Here is a 24,747-nt window from a genome sequence, read left to right as displayed (position 1 = left end):
GCATTTAATGATTTTATTAGTGGTTGAATAATTATTTATGAAAAAACATATACATTCTCATTTTTTAGAATTATTACCTTGTAAACCTAAGGATTTTTATATAAATTTCATACATTTAGTATTTTTCATAGAAAAATAAAGTTTAAAATAACAAATAATTCATAAATGGCATTTTTAATCTTAGTTGGAAAAAAAAAAGTTGAATTTGGCAAGAAATTCTCAATTTTGGTGTATTTTGCAGAAATTTCGTTGAAGTCAAATTTAAAAATGGAACAAAAGTTCTCCAAACGATCAATTCTTCCCGATGAGAATTAGGGTTGGCAACAGGGTCGGGCTGGGGCGAGGGAGGATCCCCGTCCCCAACCCCGTGAGAGAAATTCCCCCCATCTCCGAGGGGATTCCCGTCAGGGAAATAGGTCCCCGCAGGGCCCCATTCCCTGTTTCCCACGGGGATTCCCCTACTCATATCCCCGCCGGACCCTATTAGATCCCTCAGGAATTTTCTATTTTTTTTCTTTTAATTTTTTAAGTTTGAACTTGACTTTTGGGCTAAATTTTGAATTTATATAATCAATATGGGCTTCAAACACTATAAGTCTATAATATACATTATAAACATACATAATAAATTTTATAATATTATATATATATTATTTTTAAATATATATTTATAAAATATTAAAAATATAACTATATAAAATCGGGGTCGGGGCGAGGATACCATCCTGTCCCCACCCCGTCCCCGGACGGGACCCCGAAAAAAATTTCCGATTTGACCGGGATTAAACCAAGAATTTCCCATTCCGATCGGGGTGGGGAATCGACCCCACTGGAATTTTGCCAACCCTTCATCTATTTTTCCTCCAAAAAAAAATACATAAAAATTCTACACCTGTACGGAGTATTTTACTGTTTTTAGTCAATTTCTTGAAGCCCTACGCCGCTGTACTTGTACCGACCCAATTCTCCTATGAAAATGGTTGAACCGAGTAAGATTGAGTTAGATCCGAAGCTTTATTCTTCATGTTCCTCTCTTTCTTTCTTGTATTTGGTTTTCTAGAACTTTTACTTATAAGTCTTGTTTTAATTTTAATTTTATGTTTCTACTAGCTTAGTGTTTGTATTCCATTTCATTTTACAGATTTTATCGTAATAAAATATTTTTAGTTTCATTTTGTTATTTCTTTATTTTCTTTTTAGATTAAAATAGTTTTGGTATATTTTGTAAATATTTTGATATATTTTTTTATATTTAAAAAACATTTTTTTTTTAGCTTCGACTAATTTCCAACACCTTAATTTACTGTTTTGGTTGACGTTTTGTGCCCTTTCCTTACTAATATTTCTAATTATTCATTATACTTTCCTTCTTTTAAGTTTGTATCATTAAAATTGTTTCTTTGCAATTTTTCCATTTAGATTTTATTGTCAATACCTTCCTTATAAATTCCCTTTTTTTTATTTAACATTGTGTCCAAATTCCCTTTTTTATTTAACATTGTGTCCATCTGCTCTAATTTAATTTTGTGTTTTATCGTTATAATCATGAACTAATTTAATTGTGGGGATTAAAATATGTGATTTCCAATAATATAGGACTAGAAGCCTAATTAGAATTTAATTTTTCAATTCTAAGTTTGCTATTATTGATTTATAGATTGATTATTAGTTTAAATTGATCACCTAAATTAATATACTCAAAATCTTGTCTAATATTAAAAGGGTTAGATTAGATTTGAAACAAATAAAAACAATATAGGAGAGGAGCCTACATATAAGACCTCACTTTCGACCATAAACATAGGATCTTGTCTAATACTAAAAGGATTAGATTAGGTTTGGAACCAAATAAAGGAGCCTACATATAAGACCTCGCAAACCCTAGACATAGGACGAGACCTATAAAATCAAAGGATTGTGTTTTAAATATAGGTTTAATGACTTAACCTTATAAAGATACTTCATAGAAGGTCACATAGGTGTAGAATCCGATTTACCTTAAACATTGAATGATTAAGTTCAAATTATATTTGCATATTAGGCAATATCTCCTTAAAATTAGACATGAGATCATATTTAAATCTCCCTTTTTCATAATTGAATTCAAGTCATATTCATCCTTTTTTTATATACAATTTCAAAACCATCAAAACAATTTCAAGGTCCATGACTTTTTTTCGTATGACAACCTAAGTTTCTATCAAACCCATGTAACGATCAGGTTGTTGAACAATCCTCCCACTACGTCAAGACACTCTCAACTCTTTAGAAGGATGTGACGTACCAGCTTTATCAACAACTCTTGTTGATTTGTCTGTAGCTTCTGTGGTCATTTCACTTAATACTAGCTTACTGCGGGGTTGATGATTATCTATCTGGTCTTCCTCTAAGAATGTTGCATTTGTCGATACAAATAGTTTGTCATTGACAGGCCCGAGACCTACGTCGTTAAGAAGCCTCAAACTTGACTAATAGAAAATTTGTAAATATCAAACTACTCCTATTACTACTAAAACATAGCAATAATGGTAAGTCTGAGTCAATCTATAGGGAAGCATGATTTTTTTTCGTTAAGTTAATTTTCCAACTAGAGCGGTAAATGGGGGATTTTGTGTGGAAGAGATATATGTGTAAAATTAAAATAGAAGGGTAAATGTAAAATGGAATAGGAGTCTATCTAATTTCTAGAGCACGAGAGATTTTCCTATGTAATTTCTTTCATTAGGCATCAATTAATTACACTGAATCTGTCAACCCCTCAACCTATTAGAAAATCTAACAGTCCAATTAGCCAAATTTGATATTAAACCAAATTAACCCTAATTCAATTTACAAGTGTTCCTTCTTAGTGACATACAAGTTAAAATTGAATTGCATTACAAAAGGGTTCAATTGTTGAGATATACTACAAGTCGGAAAAGCCATATCTTATAGTATGATTTATTTGGAAAAGATTATATTAGGGCATACATGCATTTGGTCAGAAAATGTCTAGACTTTACACACGTGATCCTAATATGCACAACTAAATCAATCAATATATGCATAGGCTATGACGATTTTGCAAACAAGAATTTCAATAAACTAATTTGTAAGATAATTTATAAAAATTCTATTAACATTCAATCAAATTATCCCAAAGAGTTCACAGCAATTTAGTTAAATTAACTAAAAATCCTTCAAGAAATAAAACATAGGGCTCTTGCTCAAAGAAATTAGATAGGATTTACCTCTTAATTCATAGATAAATCTGAGATACAGGTCCAATCTGTTGATTACAACCCAAAACAAAAAGAAAAACTAACATAAAGATACTAAAATTTGAAGGGAAAAGAAGAAGATTGAAGCTTAACATCGACCTCCATCAATTCAACCCCCAAAATTTGGCCTATTTCGATTTAAATACAAAGGGCAGTATTTACAGAAATCTCCGCAGCGTTGCAACGCTCGACCGAAAAGCCACAAGCGTCAGGAAAAAACGTTGCAACGTTGGCGTCGCTACCAACTCGAAGCGAGTACCGTTGCAACGTTCCCCTACACACCAGGCTATTGCCTTTCAGCGTCAGTCGAGCGTCAGGACTTCGTATAAGATGAGCATTGCAACGCTGAAGTAGGGGCATTTTGGTCTTTTTGACTCTTTTGAAGCCCGAATGCTTAAATAAACTTCAAATTGCTCTAAATTAACCCCGTTCTTCACCAAATCGACAATTTTATCCCTTGATTGCTCGGTATCTACAAAATGGAAAAATAAACACATAAAATTCAATAACTAGCCCAAATTATACTAAGAATAATAGCTCTTTTTGAGAGCTATCAAACACCCCAACTTAATTCTTGCTCGTCCCGAGCAAGGTAGAAACACACAATCAAATAGAATATAAAATAATTAAAGATATGCTAACTTAATTCGCAAGGTTGTTACTCCAATCTCAACAGCCAATTTGAATGAAATTTGAAATTAAGAACGAAAATTAATTATGATCAATCAATGAAGCACAAGTTTAAGAACGGTTCTTAATCTATTCATGCATGAGCAAGCCTAGAGTTTTGCTAGTTAAACTTTCACGGTCCGAAAAAGTTTTATAAAATCCTCATCCCGTTTTTTCCCTACACTGGCTCGATTATCAACCCCAGACATACCAAACTTGCAAAGTGAGGGCAACATTAAGACAAGGGTGCCTAAACACACACACACACAAAAAAAAAAAAAAAACATAATGGGCATTCATTTTACCTAGAGGGCTAGCTTTCACACCCTACCGCCAGGAACCTATCACTCTTTACTCGCATGCCCTAACTAGACACAGCGAAGGTAGCTCTTTTCACCTCTATCCATGCACACATACTTTTTTTTTCAAGCACACTGGCTTATGCCTCTTTTTGTATTTTTTGTATTTTTTATATTTTTTCAACAGATTATATTTTTTAATTCACTGTAGGCCCTAATTTATCCACTTTGTCTAGTTTTGCTCTAAAACAAGTGCGATTACTCCTAAGTCAAATGTGGACCTTTCGGGGTGACAATAGAAGTACAAACTAGATAATCTAATTCTAAGCACGCAAGACTTTAGTTTCGCAAAACAATGACTTCAAGATGCATGAGAGACAAGAAAAAATTCTTAAAATTGGGCTAAAATCATGATCATGCTTTCTTAACGTTCTTTAATGCAAATTTTATCACTAGAAGAGAGCGTCATAAACTATCATGATAACCACAGAGCAAACAAGCTGGCAAAGCAACTAAAGCACATAGCATAGTTCAAGCACAATGCTTAAGAACCCCAAGCTAAAAATAAAAAAAGAAAAAAAAAAATCCAACAGGTACCCCACCCCCAACTTTAAAATGATACATTGTTCCTAATATATCTCAAATATAGTTTAAAAAAAATCAAGGGAACAGGAAACCTCCTCTGAAATCATAGTTGCGCACAAGATGGTGGTAGTTGGGCTCACCTCTCAAAAAGATGCTCTTCTCCTCTAGGTTGTCCCTACAAAACAAAAAACAAAAAGAAGGCTAATCTAGAAAACAAATAAAGAAAGCAATAAATTTTTTCACCTGGCTCCCTCTAAGAAAGACAAATTTTTAACGTTGATTACTCGATGTGACCTGTCCCCTGTCAAGACACAAAGAAAAATTTCGTATTTCTCTAGTCCCTTCTTGGATGAGTCTATATAGCCTAGTAAGACTATAAGACTCTTCATCTTTTGAAGAGAACTAGGTAGTTCAAATTTTGGATTTTTAATTTTGTTTGGAAAGAGAAAAAAAAAAAAAAAGAAAAATCAACAGATTCAAGGACTGGCTCAACTGAAAATACAGACTCTGACTCAACTGACTCTTGAGAACAAAAAGAACAAAACTAAAAAATATAGGATATACCAGACGACAGAACAGGGTGAGATTTTTCAAACTCTAACTCCATCACTTGGAAATCGACGGGTTTAGGCTCAAATTCTCCACAGTCCTCACAAACTGGTTTTAAACATGACATGTTATCCTCTAACTCATCTTTAATGTCGACATAGGTTACCTCATCGTTGCTTGCCTCGGTGATGTCATAAGATGTGTGTAATAAGGATTCTCATCCTTTCTCAACTGAATCAGAAGATTGAGTGACTGAGTCTCTCAAACTCTGAAGAGCAGTTCCAACCTCAGTCTGAAGACTAAAGCTCTCCTTGAGGTCGCGGATCTCCTACTCAAAAACAATATTTTTAATAGCAAGTTGTCTAATCACATCTTTTAATGACATGAAGCGAGCATGAATCTCACGGTGTGAACTCTTAGGAGTGGGAGCTAAAAAACAACATATCATAGATATTTGTTTATTTTCCACTGAAGTGTTCTGTTTGTTCTGGGTATATTCTTTACTTAGGTATATTCCGGCTAAAACATCCTAAGTCTAGGTGAATATCTAAGTATAATGATTATATTTGGATTTAACCTATGATGTCTAAGTAATAAATCTATTTTATTACCTCGCATCGCTCACGCATGCTCATAAAGTCGAGTTAAAAATGCTAAAAATCAGCTAAATCCCAAGGTAGCAAGCGTTTCGTAAACCGTCAACTTAAGTACCTCCACCCTTAGACAGGATTATAGTCTGGTTGAGTTTGTAACCAGATTTTACAAGATAACAACCTATTTTAACTATTAAAACAAGTTTTCATTTGTTAACCCTAAGTGAGGATGCATCTTATCTTCGTTATAGATTTTAAATGTCTAATTCATTTTATAACACTTTATAAAACTATAGACATATCATAACATACATGAAGCATTGCACAATTTAATATAACAACTTATATTAAATATATGAAACCCTAAATCATGTATACTATATATTATAACATTTTATAACATACTTTCAATGCATGATACATGCTTCCTATGGTGGGATTTTAAATCTACATGGCATACTTTATGCACATACAAGATTTAATTTCATTAAACATACATCAAAATGCATAAATAATTAAACATAAACTGAAATAGACTGTTTTGGCATCCTAATCAAGTAAAAACCAAAAATTATTACAAAAAAAAAAAAAAAACTTAAAACAAATCTTGAGTTGCCTGAACCAATCGAACCGGCTCCAAATCACCCGAACCGGACCTCCAAGGAAGAAATTTGGGTTAAACCAGTCTAAAACTGGCTGAACCGAAACTCCACGGCTTGAATCAGTTGAATCAGACAAGATAAACCGTCGATCCTTTCGCTCATGTGTGTTCTAGGATGGGATGAACAGCGTTGCAACGCTTCAACCCCAACGTTGCAATACACAGGGTTTTCCCTCCTTTTTTGGGTTGGATGAAGAACAGCGTTGCAACGCTGTGAAGCAGAAGCCTCATCTACTGCTTTCTGCTACTGAGGATGCTTCAGATCTTATCCAATTACAATTTAATTGCAACTTTATTGACTCTAGCAAATTTATAGACTCTTGATCACACATGAAGACCCATAAACAATAAGCCAATTACGAAAATTACAACGTAATTGATGAGAAATCTAATGCCAAAACCATAATAGATCCATTTCAAAACCCATTTCATGTAACTCATGAAAAAACACCCACAAAAGCTAAAATTAACGTGAATTGAGTGCTTAAATCAAACTCTGATACTAATTGATGGAGTTGACAATCCAGAAGTGGAAGTAATTTGGATCTTAAGCACTCTAATTTCATCAATTTTAATCATCAAGCAAGCATGTTCATATTAAAAAATAGGGTTTCTGAAATATACCTTTGATGATCTCTTCAAATCTTCAATTCCAGCTTGAATTCTCCACTCTAACTGGTTGTAGATCACTACTTGATCTTCCTTACTATCCTCTAGAACCTTAGATTTTGTGGTGAAACCCAAAATGAGATTGTATTAAGTGAGATTTCACGAGAATATTTTGGTGTTTGGTGAAAAACAAGAGAGAACATTTCTCTCTTCTCAAAATCAGATTGCATGGCTTATCTCTTCAGCTTGGAAAAACCAACGTTTCTTCCACTTTTACATGCAATCAAATTACATTACTAGATTGACACCAAAACCTTCATAGATAATGGAATTGGCAGCTGGAAGAGGAAGTGGAAGAAGTGGGAAAAACCCCACTTTCTCCCATTTTCTAATTTAAAATTGATTTTCTTTAAATTTAATTATTTGATTTAAAATCAATCAATTTTCTTTATATTAATTTCATATAAAATCAATTCAAATAAGTAATTGTAAATAAAATTAATTTTAAATAATTAATTAATTTTTGGATAATTAATTAAAATAATTTAATATCAAATATTAGATTACTAAACCATCAATTCTTAATACATGAATCTCTGTTCATGTAATTAATATTTAAATCATATTTAAATATTATCCATTTCTCTAATTTCTTTTAATTTGTTAATTAAAATTTTAATTATATCATATATAATTACCAATTCTATTAATTCGAAATTGAACATTTCAAATTTTCTCATCACGTTATTCTAAGGTTTAATCTGTTTGTGAGCTAGTAAGGGGACCTAATGAACCTACAAATCATGAGCTCCGACGATCCGAGATTAATTGGATAAACTCTTTAAACCAAATTAATCATCATTCGTTAATTACCGGGTTACTCTACTAAAGTCCATAGCTATACTCTTCTATTTTTGTCCACTTGACTTAACCATGATCAGTAAGTCGATCCTTCACAGGTTGTTCGTGTTAACAGCTGGATCAAAATTACCGTTTTACCCGTGTAATACATCTTGCTCCTTAAATCTCCACTGATCCACTAGAACAATTAGTTTATGGTCCTACCAATAAAATGAGTCACTCCCAGTCATAGAGAGGGTAGGGCCCCTTGTTCAAGACTAAGATCGAGTTACCTTAGGTCATCAGATTGAAATAGTCAGTTTTAATAGTAAACGACGTTATTAAAAAAAAAAGTGACTATTTGATGGTCCGGTTTGATGCAAACATGTTTTGTATAAGATGGCCCCACTCGCATGTTTTCACATGAATGATTTCAAGATCACATCATTTGTATCAAATATAAAATGTGTTGCATCCATAGTGTTCCCAAGATAAGGTACCCAACCCTATCCCTATACTTATAGACCATTTTGGCCATTTACTCAAACTTGATTCTCTTTTATGTCTCTACATAAGGTTCAAGTATTCATACTATAGCTAGGGGTTTGTTAGTTTATTGGATTTAGGCTTTATAAGTGCAATTTACATATTAAATAACAATTTTATTGAATAATATCTCAATAATATCTTTATTGCAAATAGAATATATTTAATTTTACAAACTGTAAGTTTTAGGACATACAACCCAACAAGGGTGAGATGTCTTATTGTTCAAGACTCGAAATTAGCCCTTAAGAGAGTAATTCATCTACTTAATCTATGACCAGGAAGAAGTGAATTTCATCTTGTATAGTTGTGTTCCCAGCTCCTCACTTGGATGAACCCCAAAATGGTAGCCATATCGAGTCGACGAATCTAGCCACTCTCACCCACGCAAGTCAAAAGATCGCCCTTATAGGTGGGAGTTCACAACTCACTCAGGATTATGGTCAAATTACCTATGGTCATCCTAGTGAAATGTAAGTCTCTTCAAGTAACGATGTTATAAAGAGTGATTAATCATTTCGTGATTCGATCTTATACAAACTCTTTGTATATGATACCCCCACGCACATGTCTCCGCATGAACGATCAAGATCAGGATCAGATCATTTATAACACTTTATAACAATTGAAACAATTACAAAGTGGGTCGTATTCGTAGTGTCACCAGGATAAGGTACCCAAACTTATCCATATACTATAGATCATTGAAGTTTTTACTTAAACATGACCTACTTGTATGTCACCATATACATGTTTAAGCTACATTAAATAACCTACGATCTTAGTTTATTGGATTTGGGTTAATGCAAAATAACACTTTATCCTATTAAATAATAATTCGTGTACAAATAATTTTCAAACTACAAAATCCATGAAATTTAGGACATTAACCCCTAATACTATATTTTTCCTGAGGCAGCTTGTGGTGTGCTCAGACTCGGGGGTCGATGTCATTCGAATCGAAACAAAAAAAAATTATAATACTCGAACTACTCCTATTACTACTAAAACGTAGCAACAATGGTAAGTGCGGGGTAAAACCACAAAGAACCGAAGAATTAATTTATTTTGCGTTAGTTTTGACCGTGGAAAAAAGTAAAAACGAGGATTTTGGTTTGTGGTTTTGAAATTAAGCATGCAAGTAAAAAAAGTAAAATGTGATGGATATATGAAACGGTAATGGATTCATTTAGTTCTAGGATCAAGTAGCCATTTAATGTAAAATAAATCATTGTTTTCAACCAGCATATCATATATTCGAATTATGCATGCATAGCTACTCAATCGATGCGAATTAACTAATCTCTATAATCTCGAAAATCAATTAATCTGAATCGATCAAGCGTCCTAATAGTTGAGGCTGGAAAGTCGTGCCCTAACTAACCTACATGCTCCTAGATGCAATTGGGTCCTCAGCGGCCATAAAGAACTAGAAACACATGCATTAAGGTTCAGGATTCAACTATATTGATTAAGTGTCAGGAAAGTCGTGTTCAAATAATCAATTTGTTCCTTAAATCTAGATTAAACGTGTCATGCAAAGATTCATGGATAGCCTAATAAAAAAACCTAAGCATGCTTATCTAGTCTGTACTACGAGGGTAAATTCAAAGCATAGACGATACAAGGATGCGTGCAAGCTTGAATTTAACTAGCTAAGACGTGCATTCATGATAGGGGCGTCAATCCACACGTAAAAGCAAATGTAAATTAAACAAGATTTAAGAAAAACATAATTCTAGATTAAAGCATAAAAATTGAACTAAAATTCAGCAAAATACAAAGAATTCTTAATCCAAGAACTAATCGAAAGATTACCTCATTGATTCATGGACAAACCAATGACATACAATCCAATACATATTCGTAATCTGAAAATAAAATAAATCTAACCTATGGACACTAAAAATTAAAGGGAATAGAAGAAGAAGGAAGCCTAACTTTGGCCTCCATTCATTCAGCTCCAAGAGTCGGCCTAAACCCCCTAAAATTTAGCATATTTTGGCCTAGGGCCGAAGAGAGGTATTTATAGGATTTATCGTAGTATTACAATGCTTGGAATGGCGTTGCAACGCTCACTCGCACGCGCGCTCCGCTCCATGTCCGTCAAAGATCGTAGCGTTGCAACGCTAGGCATTATGTCCACAAGTGCTAGGTTAGAGCATTGAGATGCGTTGGGACACTGGCGTTGATTCAACCTCAGAGCGTCGCGACGCTTGGAGTGGCGTTGCAACGCTGCATCCATTGCCAGAAACTCGCTACTCGATGCTCGACGGCTCGATACTCGATCCTCGATCACTCAATAGCATTTTCTTAATTACTCAACAGCCTGTTACTCGATGGTACTCGATGGTGCTTGATGGCTGCATCAAACTTGATGGAATCGATGGCATTTTGGTCTTTTCAACTCCTTCAAAGCCCAGATTATCAAATTAACTCCAAATTGCTTCAAATTAACTCCGTTCTTCACCAAATGATTAATTCTACCTCTTGATCGCTCGATACCTATAAAATAGGAAAATAAACACATAAAATCCACTAACGAGCCCGAATTAAGCTAGGAATATTAGCTCTTTTTGAGAGTTAACATGGTGGTTCTTGCTATTGTCACAAATAAAATCTTAACATCTGTCTCAAATAATATTCTTTCTTGCATAATATTTTCTTTCCTAATCTTGAAATTATATGCGGAATATTTTTCTTTCCTACTCTAGAAATTGTCAGCAGATGTATATTGCCCGATATTTTCCTTATTTATTGTGCAACTTATTTCGTGTGAAATGGAAATATTTATGGAAATTATTTCCTTACTTGACCATGATTTTTAAAAGGAGAATAGTGCCTTTCATTTAGGCTTGCCACATTTGTTTATTAGAGAAAGTGTTTTTGTTCTAAGTGTCTGAATTATGCAACATGGTGTTTTGATCTTTGCTCATTGTATTCCGTGTGCAAATTCATTGCTTGAATAATTCAAGAACTTGAAGATAACTTCTATCTTAAGGAAGCCTAAGGCATTGCTGAAGAGAAGGCATTCTCGATTTTTGGGGGAACCTAAGACTTCATTCTCAAGAAGGATTTCTCCATCTTAGAGAGAACCTAAGATTCCTCATTGAAGAGAGTTGACTGAGTCATAAAGAAGATAATCAAGCGAAGAGGTATCTCACATACTGTCCGAAGCCAAAATATTCAACACTAATATTATCATACTTAGAGGGAGCCTAAGTATTCAGGGAGTCTCACATCTAGGGAAGCCTAGGTGACTTGTGAGTTGGGCTCTACATGAGTTACTATTGAATTACAGGTAAGTTTGTTTGACTCTTTAATATTAGTGAGTTATCTTTTCTGGGTACTCTACCCCCCACACATAGGTGGTCTATCGCCGAACTGAGTTAACAACTTCTATGTACCTTTACTTGTTTTTTTGTTGTTTGTATTTTGTTGTTGCGGAGCTTGTCAGTGTTTTTCGTTTAATATCTTTATTTCAAGTGACGAGTCATCCTACCGCTTTTTCAATTTGCAACAATAAAGACGACCATAAAATTTAGTCAAAGAACTATTAGAATAAGTCCATTACTTACCCAAGAAAAGAAAAGAGAATACATGAAAGAATAATGCAGTTCATTCTTACGCCGTCTTTAACTCCAACTCTCATTTGCAGTAGAAAAAGATATTTGATCATCAAATATCAAACGAATTCCAAATTTTTCCACCCATGATTCACGTTGATCATCATCAACATAGTCTCTTCTAAACTGAAGAACTGTAACATCAAAATGACTTGTATCTTCTCTCAATACCCTATCCAATTCGAATGGTATTTCTCGAGGAACATAAGTTATGCACATCTCATCTGATTCACCACAAAAGGGATAGATGCTTTCGACAGTCGTACAGTTAATTCGAACCTCGAAGAAGCCATTAGAATTCTTCATATTGTAAACCACACAAAACATTATCCCTACAACATGTTTCTTCACATCTAATGGCAATTGAAGCAAGAGATCAGAGCAGCCTTTGCTACCACTAAATGAATTCGGAATCTCATTTCCAGGTAGCTTTGTTTCAACCATCATCTCATTGCAGATGCCCTGCCACATGCAAAATAAAGCATTCAACAACCTATTCACCCATTAAACCTCAGTTTGAGATCCTTTCCGGACCTCAATGTTTTTTTTTTTTTTTTTTGAGAACTGGGACTTAACCTTGTTAAGTGAAATCATCATTTTATATAGCAATCACGCGCAAAGTATTAATAGAGATATATATAACACAATACAAAATGTTGAGATTGAAAAGTCATAGTTAATGAGGGCAAAAGTATATGATGGAAGAAACTAAAAACAAACCTGATAAAAGAATACTTCTGTCCAGTCTTGGCATAAGTAGTAAGCATTTTTAGATAGCTTATCTATGTTAAAAAATCTTGTAGCATCAATCTTTTCCAAGGAATCACACCCAGTTGCATCCAATGTTTTGAGAAATGGTGGAACATCTGAAATATGCTGAAGAAGTTTGCAATTACTACAGTCGATGGATCGAAGATTCTTAAACTTGTTCATCCCTCTAGGGAGTCTCTTGATGTTGCTCCCACTCAAGTACAAATGGTTCAACGAGTCGAAGCAGTTGAAGCCCATAATGAAATCCAATTCCAAAATGTTACTATTCTCAAAATCCATAGACCACATAGAATTGCCAACAATTGTACTACTGCTCAAATTTTGATTAATAATGGCGTTTGAAGGTTGTGGAATTGGCTGTAGCTTGAGGCAGTTACTCAATTTAAGAGCACTAAGCATTTTAAGGTCATAGATACTACTTGGAAGGTGCTCCAAGTCCTCACATAAGCCCAAGTCTAGATGGCGAAGACCACCACTAAGTTTTTCAATTGATGTAGGTAGCTCTGTTACACCTGTTTCTTCTAATCTAAGTGTATCAAGGCATTCCATTTCTTCGACAATATCAGGGAACTTTTTCAGCTTGCAGCAAGATTTAAGATGAAGGAACTGAAGAGTCTTCGATTTCAGACCGACATTCGAAAAACACTCGAGGTTAAAGCAGTTTATGATTTCTAATCTGATAAGATTCGGCATTAACGATATATCGCCAACTTCGGTTAACGTCTCGCAATTTTCTAAACTTAACTGCCTTATACTTTCAAAACCCTGTCAAACAAACAAATCAAACCATAAGACTAAATAATCCTTAACAAAAACCAACATTTTTTCTTTTGTTATGGACTCCAACCACTCTAAAATGATCGTGGCTTTATTTCAAATCCACCTAGTTAGAAATACTTTTAACTTTTAGTCTAGTAACTGTTAAGAAATTGACAAATAAATATTAACAGAAGATATAAACAAATAGATTATCAACACACAGATTTACATGATTCACTAACGATGTGTTAACTATATCCACAAACAAAGAGAGATAGCAGTTTTATTATTAAAGAGAACAATATCAAATTACATATCAGAGTCACCTCTCTAATGTTATAGAGATGTCTCTAATCTTTCGGATCGTCAGATAACGAAAGTACTAATGGCATACCTTGAGTTTGGCTCCCAGTTGCTTAATAGGATAACGTGAGATGTCCAAAACAACAAGTTTTTTTGGATGAAAAGTGGATGGTACCAGAGAAGATGAAGAACGACGACATTCAAGCCATCTTAACTCGTTAGAAAGGCATCGAGGAGCCCCAATAACATTGACATTATTATGTATTATAAGCAACCTCAATTTTTTCATTCTTGAAAAGGCTTTAGCATGCAACCATGCTTCTTCTTTTTCATCGGGCATTTCTAAAACTATCCCTTCAACTTTTTGTGTTCCCTGAAAACACAAGAAGCCACTTAATATATATCTAACAAGCTAAAGCTCATTAATTGTAGATATAAATCTCATGGTCATACATTATTTTTTTTTTATTCTGTATGAAATGTTGTGCTTGAATTATATTTTAGATCATTTTACGTTGTACGCCATCACATCATTAGAAATCTCTTCAGGTATTTGGGATCTAAGTTAAATCTAAATTTTATTATATTCGCAAATTCTTTTATATTGTACTATCAATACTTTGAGCTTGACCGCTATATTTGCAACTGCTCTTATTATAATTGAAAAGCATACACTTTTTAAAACATACAAAGATAATTGAAAAGCATACACATTTTAAAATATACAAAGAGATGGAAAGATATATTCTTATATATTTTCTTGTAATGTCATGTGCCAATTTTTTATGTGTAGATCAGTGAGAGGTTAGGAATGGATCATACCTCATTTTCTTGTAGCACTTGAAGGACATCCTCGTAATACCACAATCTACTACGTCTTCCGGGATCTGAAGGAGATTCTTGACGAACGATCTCTCTACCCATTAGTTGAATCAAGTCATGCATTTCGAATTTATTCTCATGGATATATATAAGAGATTTCTTAATAAGCACTCCAACTCCATAATGAGGGTAGAAATCACAAGCATCGAAAAAAGAGTTCACATCTTCTGTGCTATACCCTCTAAAGAAGCATGCAATATCTAGAAAAATTGCCTTCTCAAGTTCTCCAAGTCCATCAAAACTTAGTTTAAGTTTATTGTGAACATCCTGATTTGGAATCTTTTTCAACTTCTTCAATTGGCTTTCCCATTCAAGTTTACTACAATTGCATAGAGAAGCACCCACCACCTCAAGAGCAAGAGGAAGTCCATCTGCATGTTTAACGGCAACATTTGAAAGCTCTTCAAAACTCACATCAGGAACAGGATTGTTAAATGCATTCCAACAAAATAGCTCAAGTGCTTCTCTATGATTTAATTCATCAACCTTGTAGGTCCACTTAATGTTGTGTTTATTTAAAAGATGCAAATCTCTAGTTGTTATGATGATCCTACTTCCCGAACCAAACCAACTCAAATGTCCTGTAAGTTTTTCTAATTGGTTTGAATGATCCACATCGTCAAGAACAACAAGCACCTTCTTGTTTCTTAGTCTATCCCTCAACATATTACTTCCTTAGTCAGAAAATTTTATCGACCTATGGATTTTAATCAACAAGATGTCTTCAAGGAGTGATTCTTGCAATTGAGTTAACTCATCATCCCTTGAGAATTTGCATTTTTCTTTTATATTAGGAAGAAAAGTGCACGCTTCAAAGCGATGTGCAATACAATTATAAATAGCTTTTGCAATGGTTGTCTTTCCTATTCCACCAAGCCCATAAATTCCAATCATCCGAACATCATTGGACTCTATATCTAATGTGGACTTTAGTTTTTCAATATGAGAACTAATCCCAACTGGATTCTTGGCAACCGTTAAGAGTGTGTGGTTAAGCTTAGTCCATAACTCTTCAACAATTTCTTTCACAAGAGTGGACTCACACCTACATCAAAATAGTACAAAGTGACAAAATTGCAGAGTGTTGATACAATATTAAATTTATCATACCCCATCACCGTAAGCTGGTTGGGATAAATGAGTGATATTGAACAAAAATGTCATTATCTTATTTAATGAATATAATATCACAAAAAATGTTGTTTCCTAATATCAACTTAAAAACGTTAAAATTTAATTTATTCATCTACTAGAATGTCATGTCGTTTACTCATCAGCTTAAATTTTTTATTATGGTTACCTATTATCCAAATGCCATCCAGATAAGTTGGCCGCTTTAGTTAAAGCTTCTCTCCATTTCTCTACCTTCTCCAAGTGTTGATTGAATCTTAGTTCATGTGAAGTGAATGCTTCTCCAAAAACACCTTTTTGCTTTCTCACTTGGGAAGGATCCACATGATAGAACACTGGCCAAACCATCTGCCCTTTATGGCTCTCCATACAACTCATAATTCGAACAAGCTCGTCTAAACACCAACTAGAAGATGCATAATTTTTAGAAAAAACCACAAGAAAAAACCTGGACCCGTCGATTGCTTCGCAAAGTTGTTGCGAAATTTCCATTCCTCTATTCAGCTCCTCTGTGTCCCGGAAGGTACTGATTCCAGCCCGCACCAGAGCGTCATAGAGGTGACCCGTAAATGAATTGCGAGTATCCTCACCTCTGAAACTCAGAAACACATCATATGTCCAAGAAAGGATTGAAGAATAATCCATCAGAATTTTGCTACCAAAATCGCTTGGCTTGTACTAAAATGCTATGCGGAAATCACTACAAAACAAAACTAGACTTCGAGTCTTCTTATTTTCTTTGCTTTCGTTTCTCCTTGAGGGAAATTTTGCAGATTTTTACCTACAACTCACAACTCACACACCATTATCGTATTCATTTACTTCTACGATATGTATGGTTCACTTCTGATCGTAATCTGTAATACAGAAGTAAGAATAAGATACCCTGTACTTTCGAATAAAAGCATGGCAAAGTCTTCAACTTTTAGTCTATGATGAGTTTTTGTAGGACCCCACGAACTTTTTTACCTTTGTAAAGTGTGTGTGGTATTTTTCTTGTGGTTCATATGTTTCGATTAAAAGACAAATCTAAACAAAGACATTCAAGAATTTTATTGATATAAAGATATTGTTTTATTCATTTACAAACTTAATAATGGAGAAAGTTAAAAAAATATAGTTGATTTTTTAAATAATGACAAACATGGGGTATATGTGAAAGAATTTTTAAAAATAGGTAGGAATGAAAAGTAATGACAAAAATAAGGTAGATTTGGTGAGGAAGGAAAATAGTGTAGCCGATCCACGATTAAGTTTAATCTAGTCAGCACGTCAGTAAGACGGTGGACTGGTCAACTACGTACTCATGGACTGGGTCCACGATTCACATAATCGTGAACCGGGTCCACGATTACTTTTTTATTTAATTAATTATATATTTAATTGTGAATTATATAATCTTTTTTTTAATCAATTTAACGGTTTATTTTCTAATTTTTAAGTAATCCTCATTTCTCTAATCCTCAATTTTAACCAATAAAAAAAAATTGTGACTTCACTAAGTAGTATATCTCTCTACAAATAAATTTTAAAAAAAAATCTAATGATACTAAGGAAGATTTACAATTAGTTCTTTAATTTGAAAATAGAAGTTTACATGAGATTTAAAGACGACCCCCTAACCCTTACTCCACACCCCCTAGCCCTTACTCCACATGGATTGTCTTCCTATGCCTCTAAATTAGCTTCGCCCTGTTGCCATTGTCGTCTACGACGAATACCTCTTCGATCAGTGTCAGCAACATTGAGTCATCTTGTTTGTTGAATAATAGTTTCTATGTTGACCAATGTTTGGTAACACATTGAACCCAACTCTGGTAAATCGTGTTGTACTGAATATTGTTGTATTCTTTGATAAGATTATTATGTAAGATGATAAAATTAATATTAAATAATATTCATATCATATATTTGGGAAATGCCTGATTCTAAATCTAAGCATCGTCAGGTGTGATAAAACCCCATCGTGGTTGAATCGTACCAGGAAAAGTAGTCATTTGATACGAGTGGTGTATTTGTTATTTCTCCCAGTGCACAACTATCATGTCGTGCATGCCAGTAGGATATATATTCCGTGAATTCGATGTAAGTCTTGGTCATGCTTATCTCTCAAAACAATCTGGTGTAGTTCTGGGAGTGTATAACACAATGAATGTATCGTTTGTCGTAGACCGACCTGTCTCAACACACGATCTGGATGATTCCACTCTACTATATGGAAGCATAAAAGATGGCTAACGGTCAACTAGATGTCTTGACTATCACGGCAGTAATCAGGTAATAATGACCAAATATCTTGCGTGTATGGCGTCCAATTAATCTGGCAAAAAAAGAAGATAATTATACACCCAATTAATTTAACCAAATGTTTTAAATATTAATTTATTGTATACATTTGTTACCTTGATTGTGCATCAGTCAAATATTTTTTGTTATACTAGCAACATATTTACTGACTGTTCAAAGGCAGCTAATACACCATTCCATCTAAAATAATAAAAAATACAGTTAATTTATATTCTTACATAAAATGATAACGAAATAAATATATAAATGAAATAATACTTGGCACTAAGTGGTCTGGGGCCTGTAATTGGACTTGTGGTGCTATAATTGGAAATCTATCATAAGCCCAAACCTGTAGTAGTATAGCGGTCCCACTATTTCCAACGCTTGTACTTTAGTAGTCCGACAAAGTTATCTATAAAGCCATACAAGATAGGCACCACCCTACGAGTACGTACCAGAGTGTTCGACTTGTCAGCGAACAAAAATCCTCCAATAAGCTGCATAATGTATGCTCGTGCATACCTACGTATGCTGATGTCGTCGGCATCGGGAGGTAATTTTGGAAACTGGGACGCCAACCACAGGATACTCAATCTTGAGTCTTTCAGATCATCTGGTAGAACGCCCAAGAGCTCGTCACAAACAGTTTTCCAATTATACTGAATGGCAACATCTTGCAACGTAATCGTACATTCCCCACAAGGTAGGTGAAATGTGTGGGTTTCTGGTCTCCAACGCTCAACTAAAGCAGTAATGAGGTGCCAATCAAGTTGGATAAATCCGATCTGTGCAACCCCAAGAAAACTAGTTTGTTCAACGTAGAGAATAATACGTGGATCAAATGGGATAGTATGTTGGGTAGATATCTCCCTTCTCCGACAGCCCAAAACTATCCATATAAGAACTATTCCATATTGATTGTGAACGATGGGTATTTTGTTGATATAGTTGTACAGGATTAGAAGGACCGGGCTCCATTACCTAAGAAGTTCAAATTACATTAAATAACAAAATCAAATTAAAAACACAAGTAAATAAAAAATACAATTATAAAAAAAATATAATTACATTAAAAACACAAGTTCATAAAAAATTACATTTATATAAAAAAAATACAATTATATTAAAAATACAATTACATAAAAACACATGTACATAAAATATATAATTACATAAAAAATACAATTACGTTAAAAACACAAGTACATATAAATTACAATTGTATAAAAAAATACAATTACATAAAAAATCCAATGGCTCGAAGAGGAATAATGTACGTTGTGGATAAGTACATTTGTTATGTCATTCTCCCTTGCAAATTGTACATCGAACTTTTTGACTTGTCTCTTTCCAATCCATTTCATTATGAATGCACGTACTTTTTGGCCTACTCTGTTCTCTTAGTAAGTTTGCATTCGATCGAACTTCTATAAATGATAATTCTGGCCAATAATCTGGGTGTTTTATTAGATGGAAGCGTCTTTCATAACATCGCTTGAAATGGGATAACTTGTAGCACTCATCAATAAGAGGTATGTATGTCAAACACATGTAATTACAAACTGCAATTACATTAGAACATGGAATCTTGAATTACTGCCACTTATTATAAGAACAAATTCCTTCTTTGAAGCTCGAAACTTATGTATGTTGTCTTTATAAGGAGAAATCATACTTATACCAATTTGAGTTTCCCTGTCAATAGATGTCACTGTGTGTGCAGATGCTCGTTTTTCCCACCTCTTAAGCTTTCTCATGGCATATTCTGTGTACATGTCCCCACGGTCGAATGCTTCACTAGTCTCTTGTCTTCGACATTCAAAATATAGTATTGTGCAATAGAATGTTAGCCTAACCAAAGAAATAATTGGTAACATTCTAGCACCTTTGAAAACACCATTCATACATTTGTCATCCACCCATAGTGGTACCCACTGTCATGTGATTGGGTCCATTTTTCCAAGTCAATATCAGAAAAATATTCAAGGCATTCAGGGTTCAGTTGTTTCAACTCTTTCATGCACCGAATGAATTTGCGTCTTTGGTGTTGATTTTCTGCCATATACACCAAATCTTTTAGTTGCTTTGATTTGTATTTCGTATTGAAATTACAAGCAACATGGCGAAGACAATATCGATGGTACACTCTAGGTTCACTCCAACCAATTTTCTCATTATTAATTGCAACAAGAATGTCCTTATGTCTATCAGAAATCAAGCAAATACCATTTTTTGGGTAACATATTCACGCAATATCCACAAAAATCATGACCAATTAGACAAATTTTCACCTTCAACATAGAAAAAGCAAGGGGAAATATATGCCCGTTTGCATCAATATATAAGGTGGTCAATAATTTTCCCTTATACTTTCCGTAGAGATGAGTTCCAATGATCTGGATTAATGGTCTACAATATTTGAACCTTTCTCTTACAGGATTGAAGGACCAGAAAACTCGACCAAAAATAGTCGTACCTGGCACATTAGTAGGAAGGAAATACCAATCTGATCGTGTTCCTGGATTGTAATGAACCAGAGCACTCAACCAATACGGAAGTTCTGAATACGATTTCTCCCAATCATCAAACAACAATCAATGTTTTCTGTTTGCTTGCCACACCCGTATATAATTAATATTATAGCCATGTTTTTTTATTACTTCTTGGAGTAGGGCCACAGGTACTCCAAGATCAGCTCTAACCAAATTTTGGATTTTGATACTCATAAAATTTGAATCAAGCTATGAATGATCCCGTGTCAATCCAGAATATAAACATGAGTGTTCCCCCTCAAGTTTGGTGATTTCGAACATCTCATGAGTTCCACGGTTTGCATCTCACATACCAGATATCTTGATTTGATTCCACTACAATAATCTCATAGTGTTCTGTCACATAGTATTTTTTTACAGCAAGTTATAAGTCTTCTTTAGTATTAAATAACATTCCATAGTAAACTAGAATTATCAACACATATACTCCTTTCCTCCAAAGTTGACCCTCGTTCACCTGTCGAATTAGTAATTTCCCAATCTATTTAGGTGAAAATACCTGATGGTACCAATTCAAGATCTTGTTCCCCACTTCTATCATCTCAACGTCAATATCCAGGTTCAAGAATAACTAAATCTTCAAGACGCATATTCATTCATATTTTTTTTCAGCTGTTATAGTTGACAAAAAAATATGTTAATACGAAAAAAAGTTGTTTCTTCTTTTTAAAGAAATCCAAATATTTAAATCAGCCCAAATCTTCTTTTCAAAGATTGAAAAACCTTTGTACTTTAATTTTCTTTTAGTTCGGATTACTAATTGTTGTACTAAAAAGATAACATCAAAATCAACATGAATTTAATTAGAGCTCACTCTATTAAAAATATGATAAATTTCTAACAAAGGTTAGAAGCTTTAATCCTTTAATCCTTGGCCCACTTATTTTCTAGACATCGCATTTACGTTTTTGTCCTCCTAAACCCAAACACCTTGTTTATGTTGTCTCATAATAAAATGCGTTATTCAAACACTTATTTTTATGACATATAATTTAATAGTATTAACTCTTGCATGATTGATATAATATTTGTTCATTATGATATCAAGGTGTTTGCATGGGCTTTTTTTGACACTTGTCGGTTATTGGTCATAAGTGAAATCATCAAGTTTGATTAAATTATAAATTTTTTTAGAGATTAAATTACAATTTCAGTCTATTAACATTTAAATCACCCAAATCTAATACATTTAAATCTAATACAAAAAATTCAACGATTCAATTACAAAAATTCAACCGCCTAATTACAAAAAAAAAAATAATCAACCCAAATCTAATACATTTAAATCAGCTCAAATCTATAAAGTATACATAAATCAACTCAAATCATATAAACAAATCAGTCCAAATCATACATAAATCTATTTATAAAGTATACATACATCATATAAACAAATCTATACATAAATCAGCCCAAATATACAAATTTATAAATATTATATAAAATCATATAAATAAATCTATAAATCAACCCAAATAAACAAATCTATAAAAGCCCAAATACAAAAAATTCATATATTAGAAAAAAATAAAGAAAAAGTTTTACCTAAGGCGGATGGCGACAAAGGGTAGATCGGCTCACGGTGGCGGCAGAGGGAGAGGCGGACAGCGGCAAGATAGCGACCAGTGGTAGTGAGAGGAAGAAAACATTTCAGATGGGAGGAAGAAAACGTTTCGGATGGGAGGAAGAAGAGGAAGGGGACAGGTTTAAGGATCACTAAGTCTAATCGTGGACCCCGTCAACGATTACTTGGTCAACCCTGCATGACTGCCCATATGGCAGTCTGTGCATGCCAGGTCACGGGTAATCATGTACCCGGTACACGATTCAGTGGTAATTGTGTACCGGGTTCACGATTACAACACCTATTTTTTACAATATTTTCCACTCAACCCTATTTTTCTTAATAATTATTAAAATAACATTATTTAAAAAAATCCTCAATAATAGAACCAATCAAGGAAAAAAATAACTTTCCTAAATTCTAATATCAATCCATTTGGCAATACAAGGAAAAAAATGCAACTATTGTGATTACATCATTGATTAATTTGATAAAGTTTGCAAGTCCTAGAATCGCGACTTTTGTGATGACAACGACTACATCTTGATGAACTGCTTTTAGCTTCACCTATAGATAGGATCTTTTGCTTTTTAGGTCTTCCTGCCGAACGTTTAAAAATAGGAGGTAATGTTATAATGTCATCATCTACATCCCTCCAATCTCAATGAACTCCACTACATCGAACACAACCCTTATACATTGATGACGACATTCTTGAATAATAATAATCAGATACATAAGAATAAGTATCCATGTTAAGTATCCAAAGAACAACAAGCACATCAGCACATGGAATTTCATTGAAATCCTTATATGTTGATGATAACATTCTTGAATAATAATAATCAAATACATAAGAATAAGTATCCACGTTAAGCATCTGAAGAACAACAAGCACATGGAATTTCATTGAAATCTCATACTCGATAGTTGCAAAATCCCAAGTTAAGCTTCACTATGAATAATTGTTTATCACCATTCATTACTTTTTACTCAACGTTGTTAATGGGATCAACTTTATAAAAATGGAAAAAGAAACCAGTATTTACAAATGTTCCAAAGATAGATACTAATCGTAGTCTATCACTGTCTATCTTTGATAGGCAATGGTAAACTATTATCAGTGTCTATCACATATAGACAATGATAGCTATTAGTGTCTATCTTTCTCCTATCAATTTTATATATCTAAAAACAAACAAAAAGAAAGGGAACTCTTACCATGAAACTTATTTATTTTCATGTTGTTTCCATAATATATTCTCAACCTAATGAGTCAGAATTGTTTTAATTGACAAAGTAGTTTTCTTTTGATCGTGAAACCACTTCTATCATGTCTATTAGTGATATTAGTGATGTCCTATCACTTGGTCTATCATTTGGTCATCTATTGTCTATTACTATCATTTTAATTAACATCTTTGTGAAAACAAGAAAAATATTAACAACTAGCAACAAAACTATCAACAAAATTATTATATGTTGATAGACATTAATAGTAGTTTATCACTGATAGATAGTAATAGAAGTCTAGCACTTGGTCTATGAACGTTGTCTATCATTGTCGGACTAGTGAAACTGATCTATCTGAGCAATAAAAACAACAAAAATATAAATAGAGTATAAATGGTACTGTATCACACTTTCAAAAATAGACCATGATCGAACATTATCATTGTCTATCAGTGATAGATAGTGATAGTATTATCAATGTCTATCACTGATAAACAGTGATAAACTTCTAACACTGCTTTGATAGAACACTCTTGATAAACAATTATATATTAGCAACTATTTTCTAGCAATAACATTATATAACAAGTATATATCAAAAACTATCTATCAACAATAAAACTAAATTTGTATTTATCTATCAAATATTTTTTATAGACAATGATAATTGTTTATCATTGTTTATTAGTGATGATAAGCAGTGATAGACTACTATCATTTCCTTACCTTGATATACTACTCTTTATTAACCTTTATATATCATCGAGTAGGTATAAAAGGTATTATAGAAACATATCTATAGTCAAAACATATATATAATGATAGAGAGAGATATAATACTATTATTGACTATCACTGGTAGACAATGGTAGTGGTCTATCATTGTCTATTATCGCAGGTTTACGATTAAGGATTATACCTTTGGTTTTGGTTTAAACTTCTCCTTCTTTTCAGTTTTTATTCTTTTTTCCTTTGCTTGAGGATTCGCCTTTTATCATAGTTCTTTTGTTGCTTTTTTCGTTGCTT

At 33.5% G+C, this 24,747-nt stretch overlaps 1 pseudogene; it reads right to left on the bottom strand.

Moving 5' to 3' along the window:
- Positions 1-10,526: 10,526 nt before the first annotated feature.
- On the bottom strand, positions 10,527-16,981 carry LOC120088233 (annotated as a pseudogene).
- Positions 16,982-24,747: the final 7,766 nt, after the last annotated feature.

Source organism: Benincasa hispida, chromosome 10 (assembly GCF_009727055.1).
Source record: "Benincasa hispida cultivar B227 chromosome 10, ASM972705v1, whole genome shotgun sequence".
Lineage (NCBI taxonomy): Eukaryota > Viridiplantae > Streptophyta > Magnoliopsida > Cucurbitales > Cucurbitaceae > Benincasa > Benincasa hispida.
The sequence above is the reverse complement of the archived record's forward strand: the minus strand, read 5'-3'. Positions and strand labels throughout refer to the sequence as shown.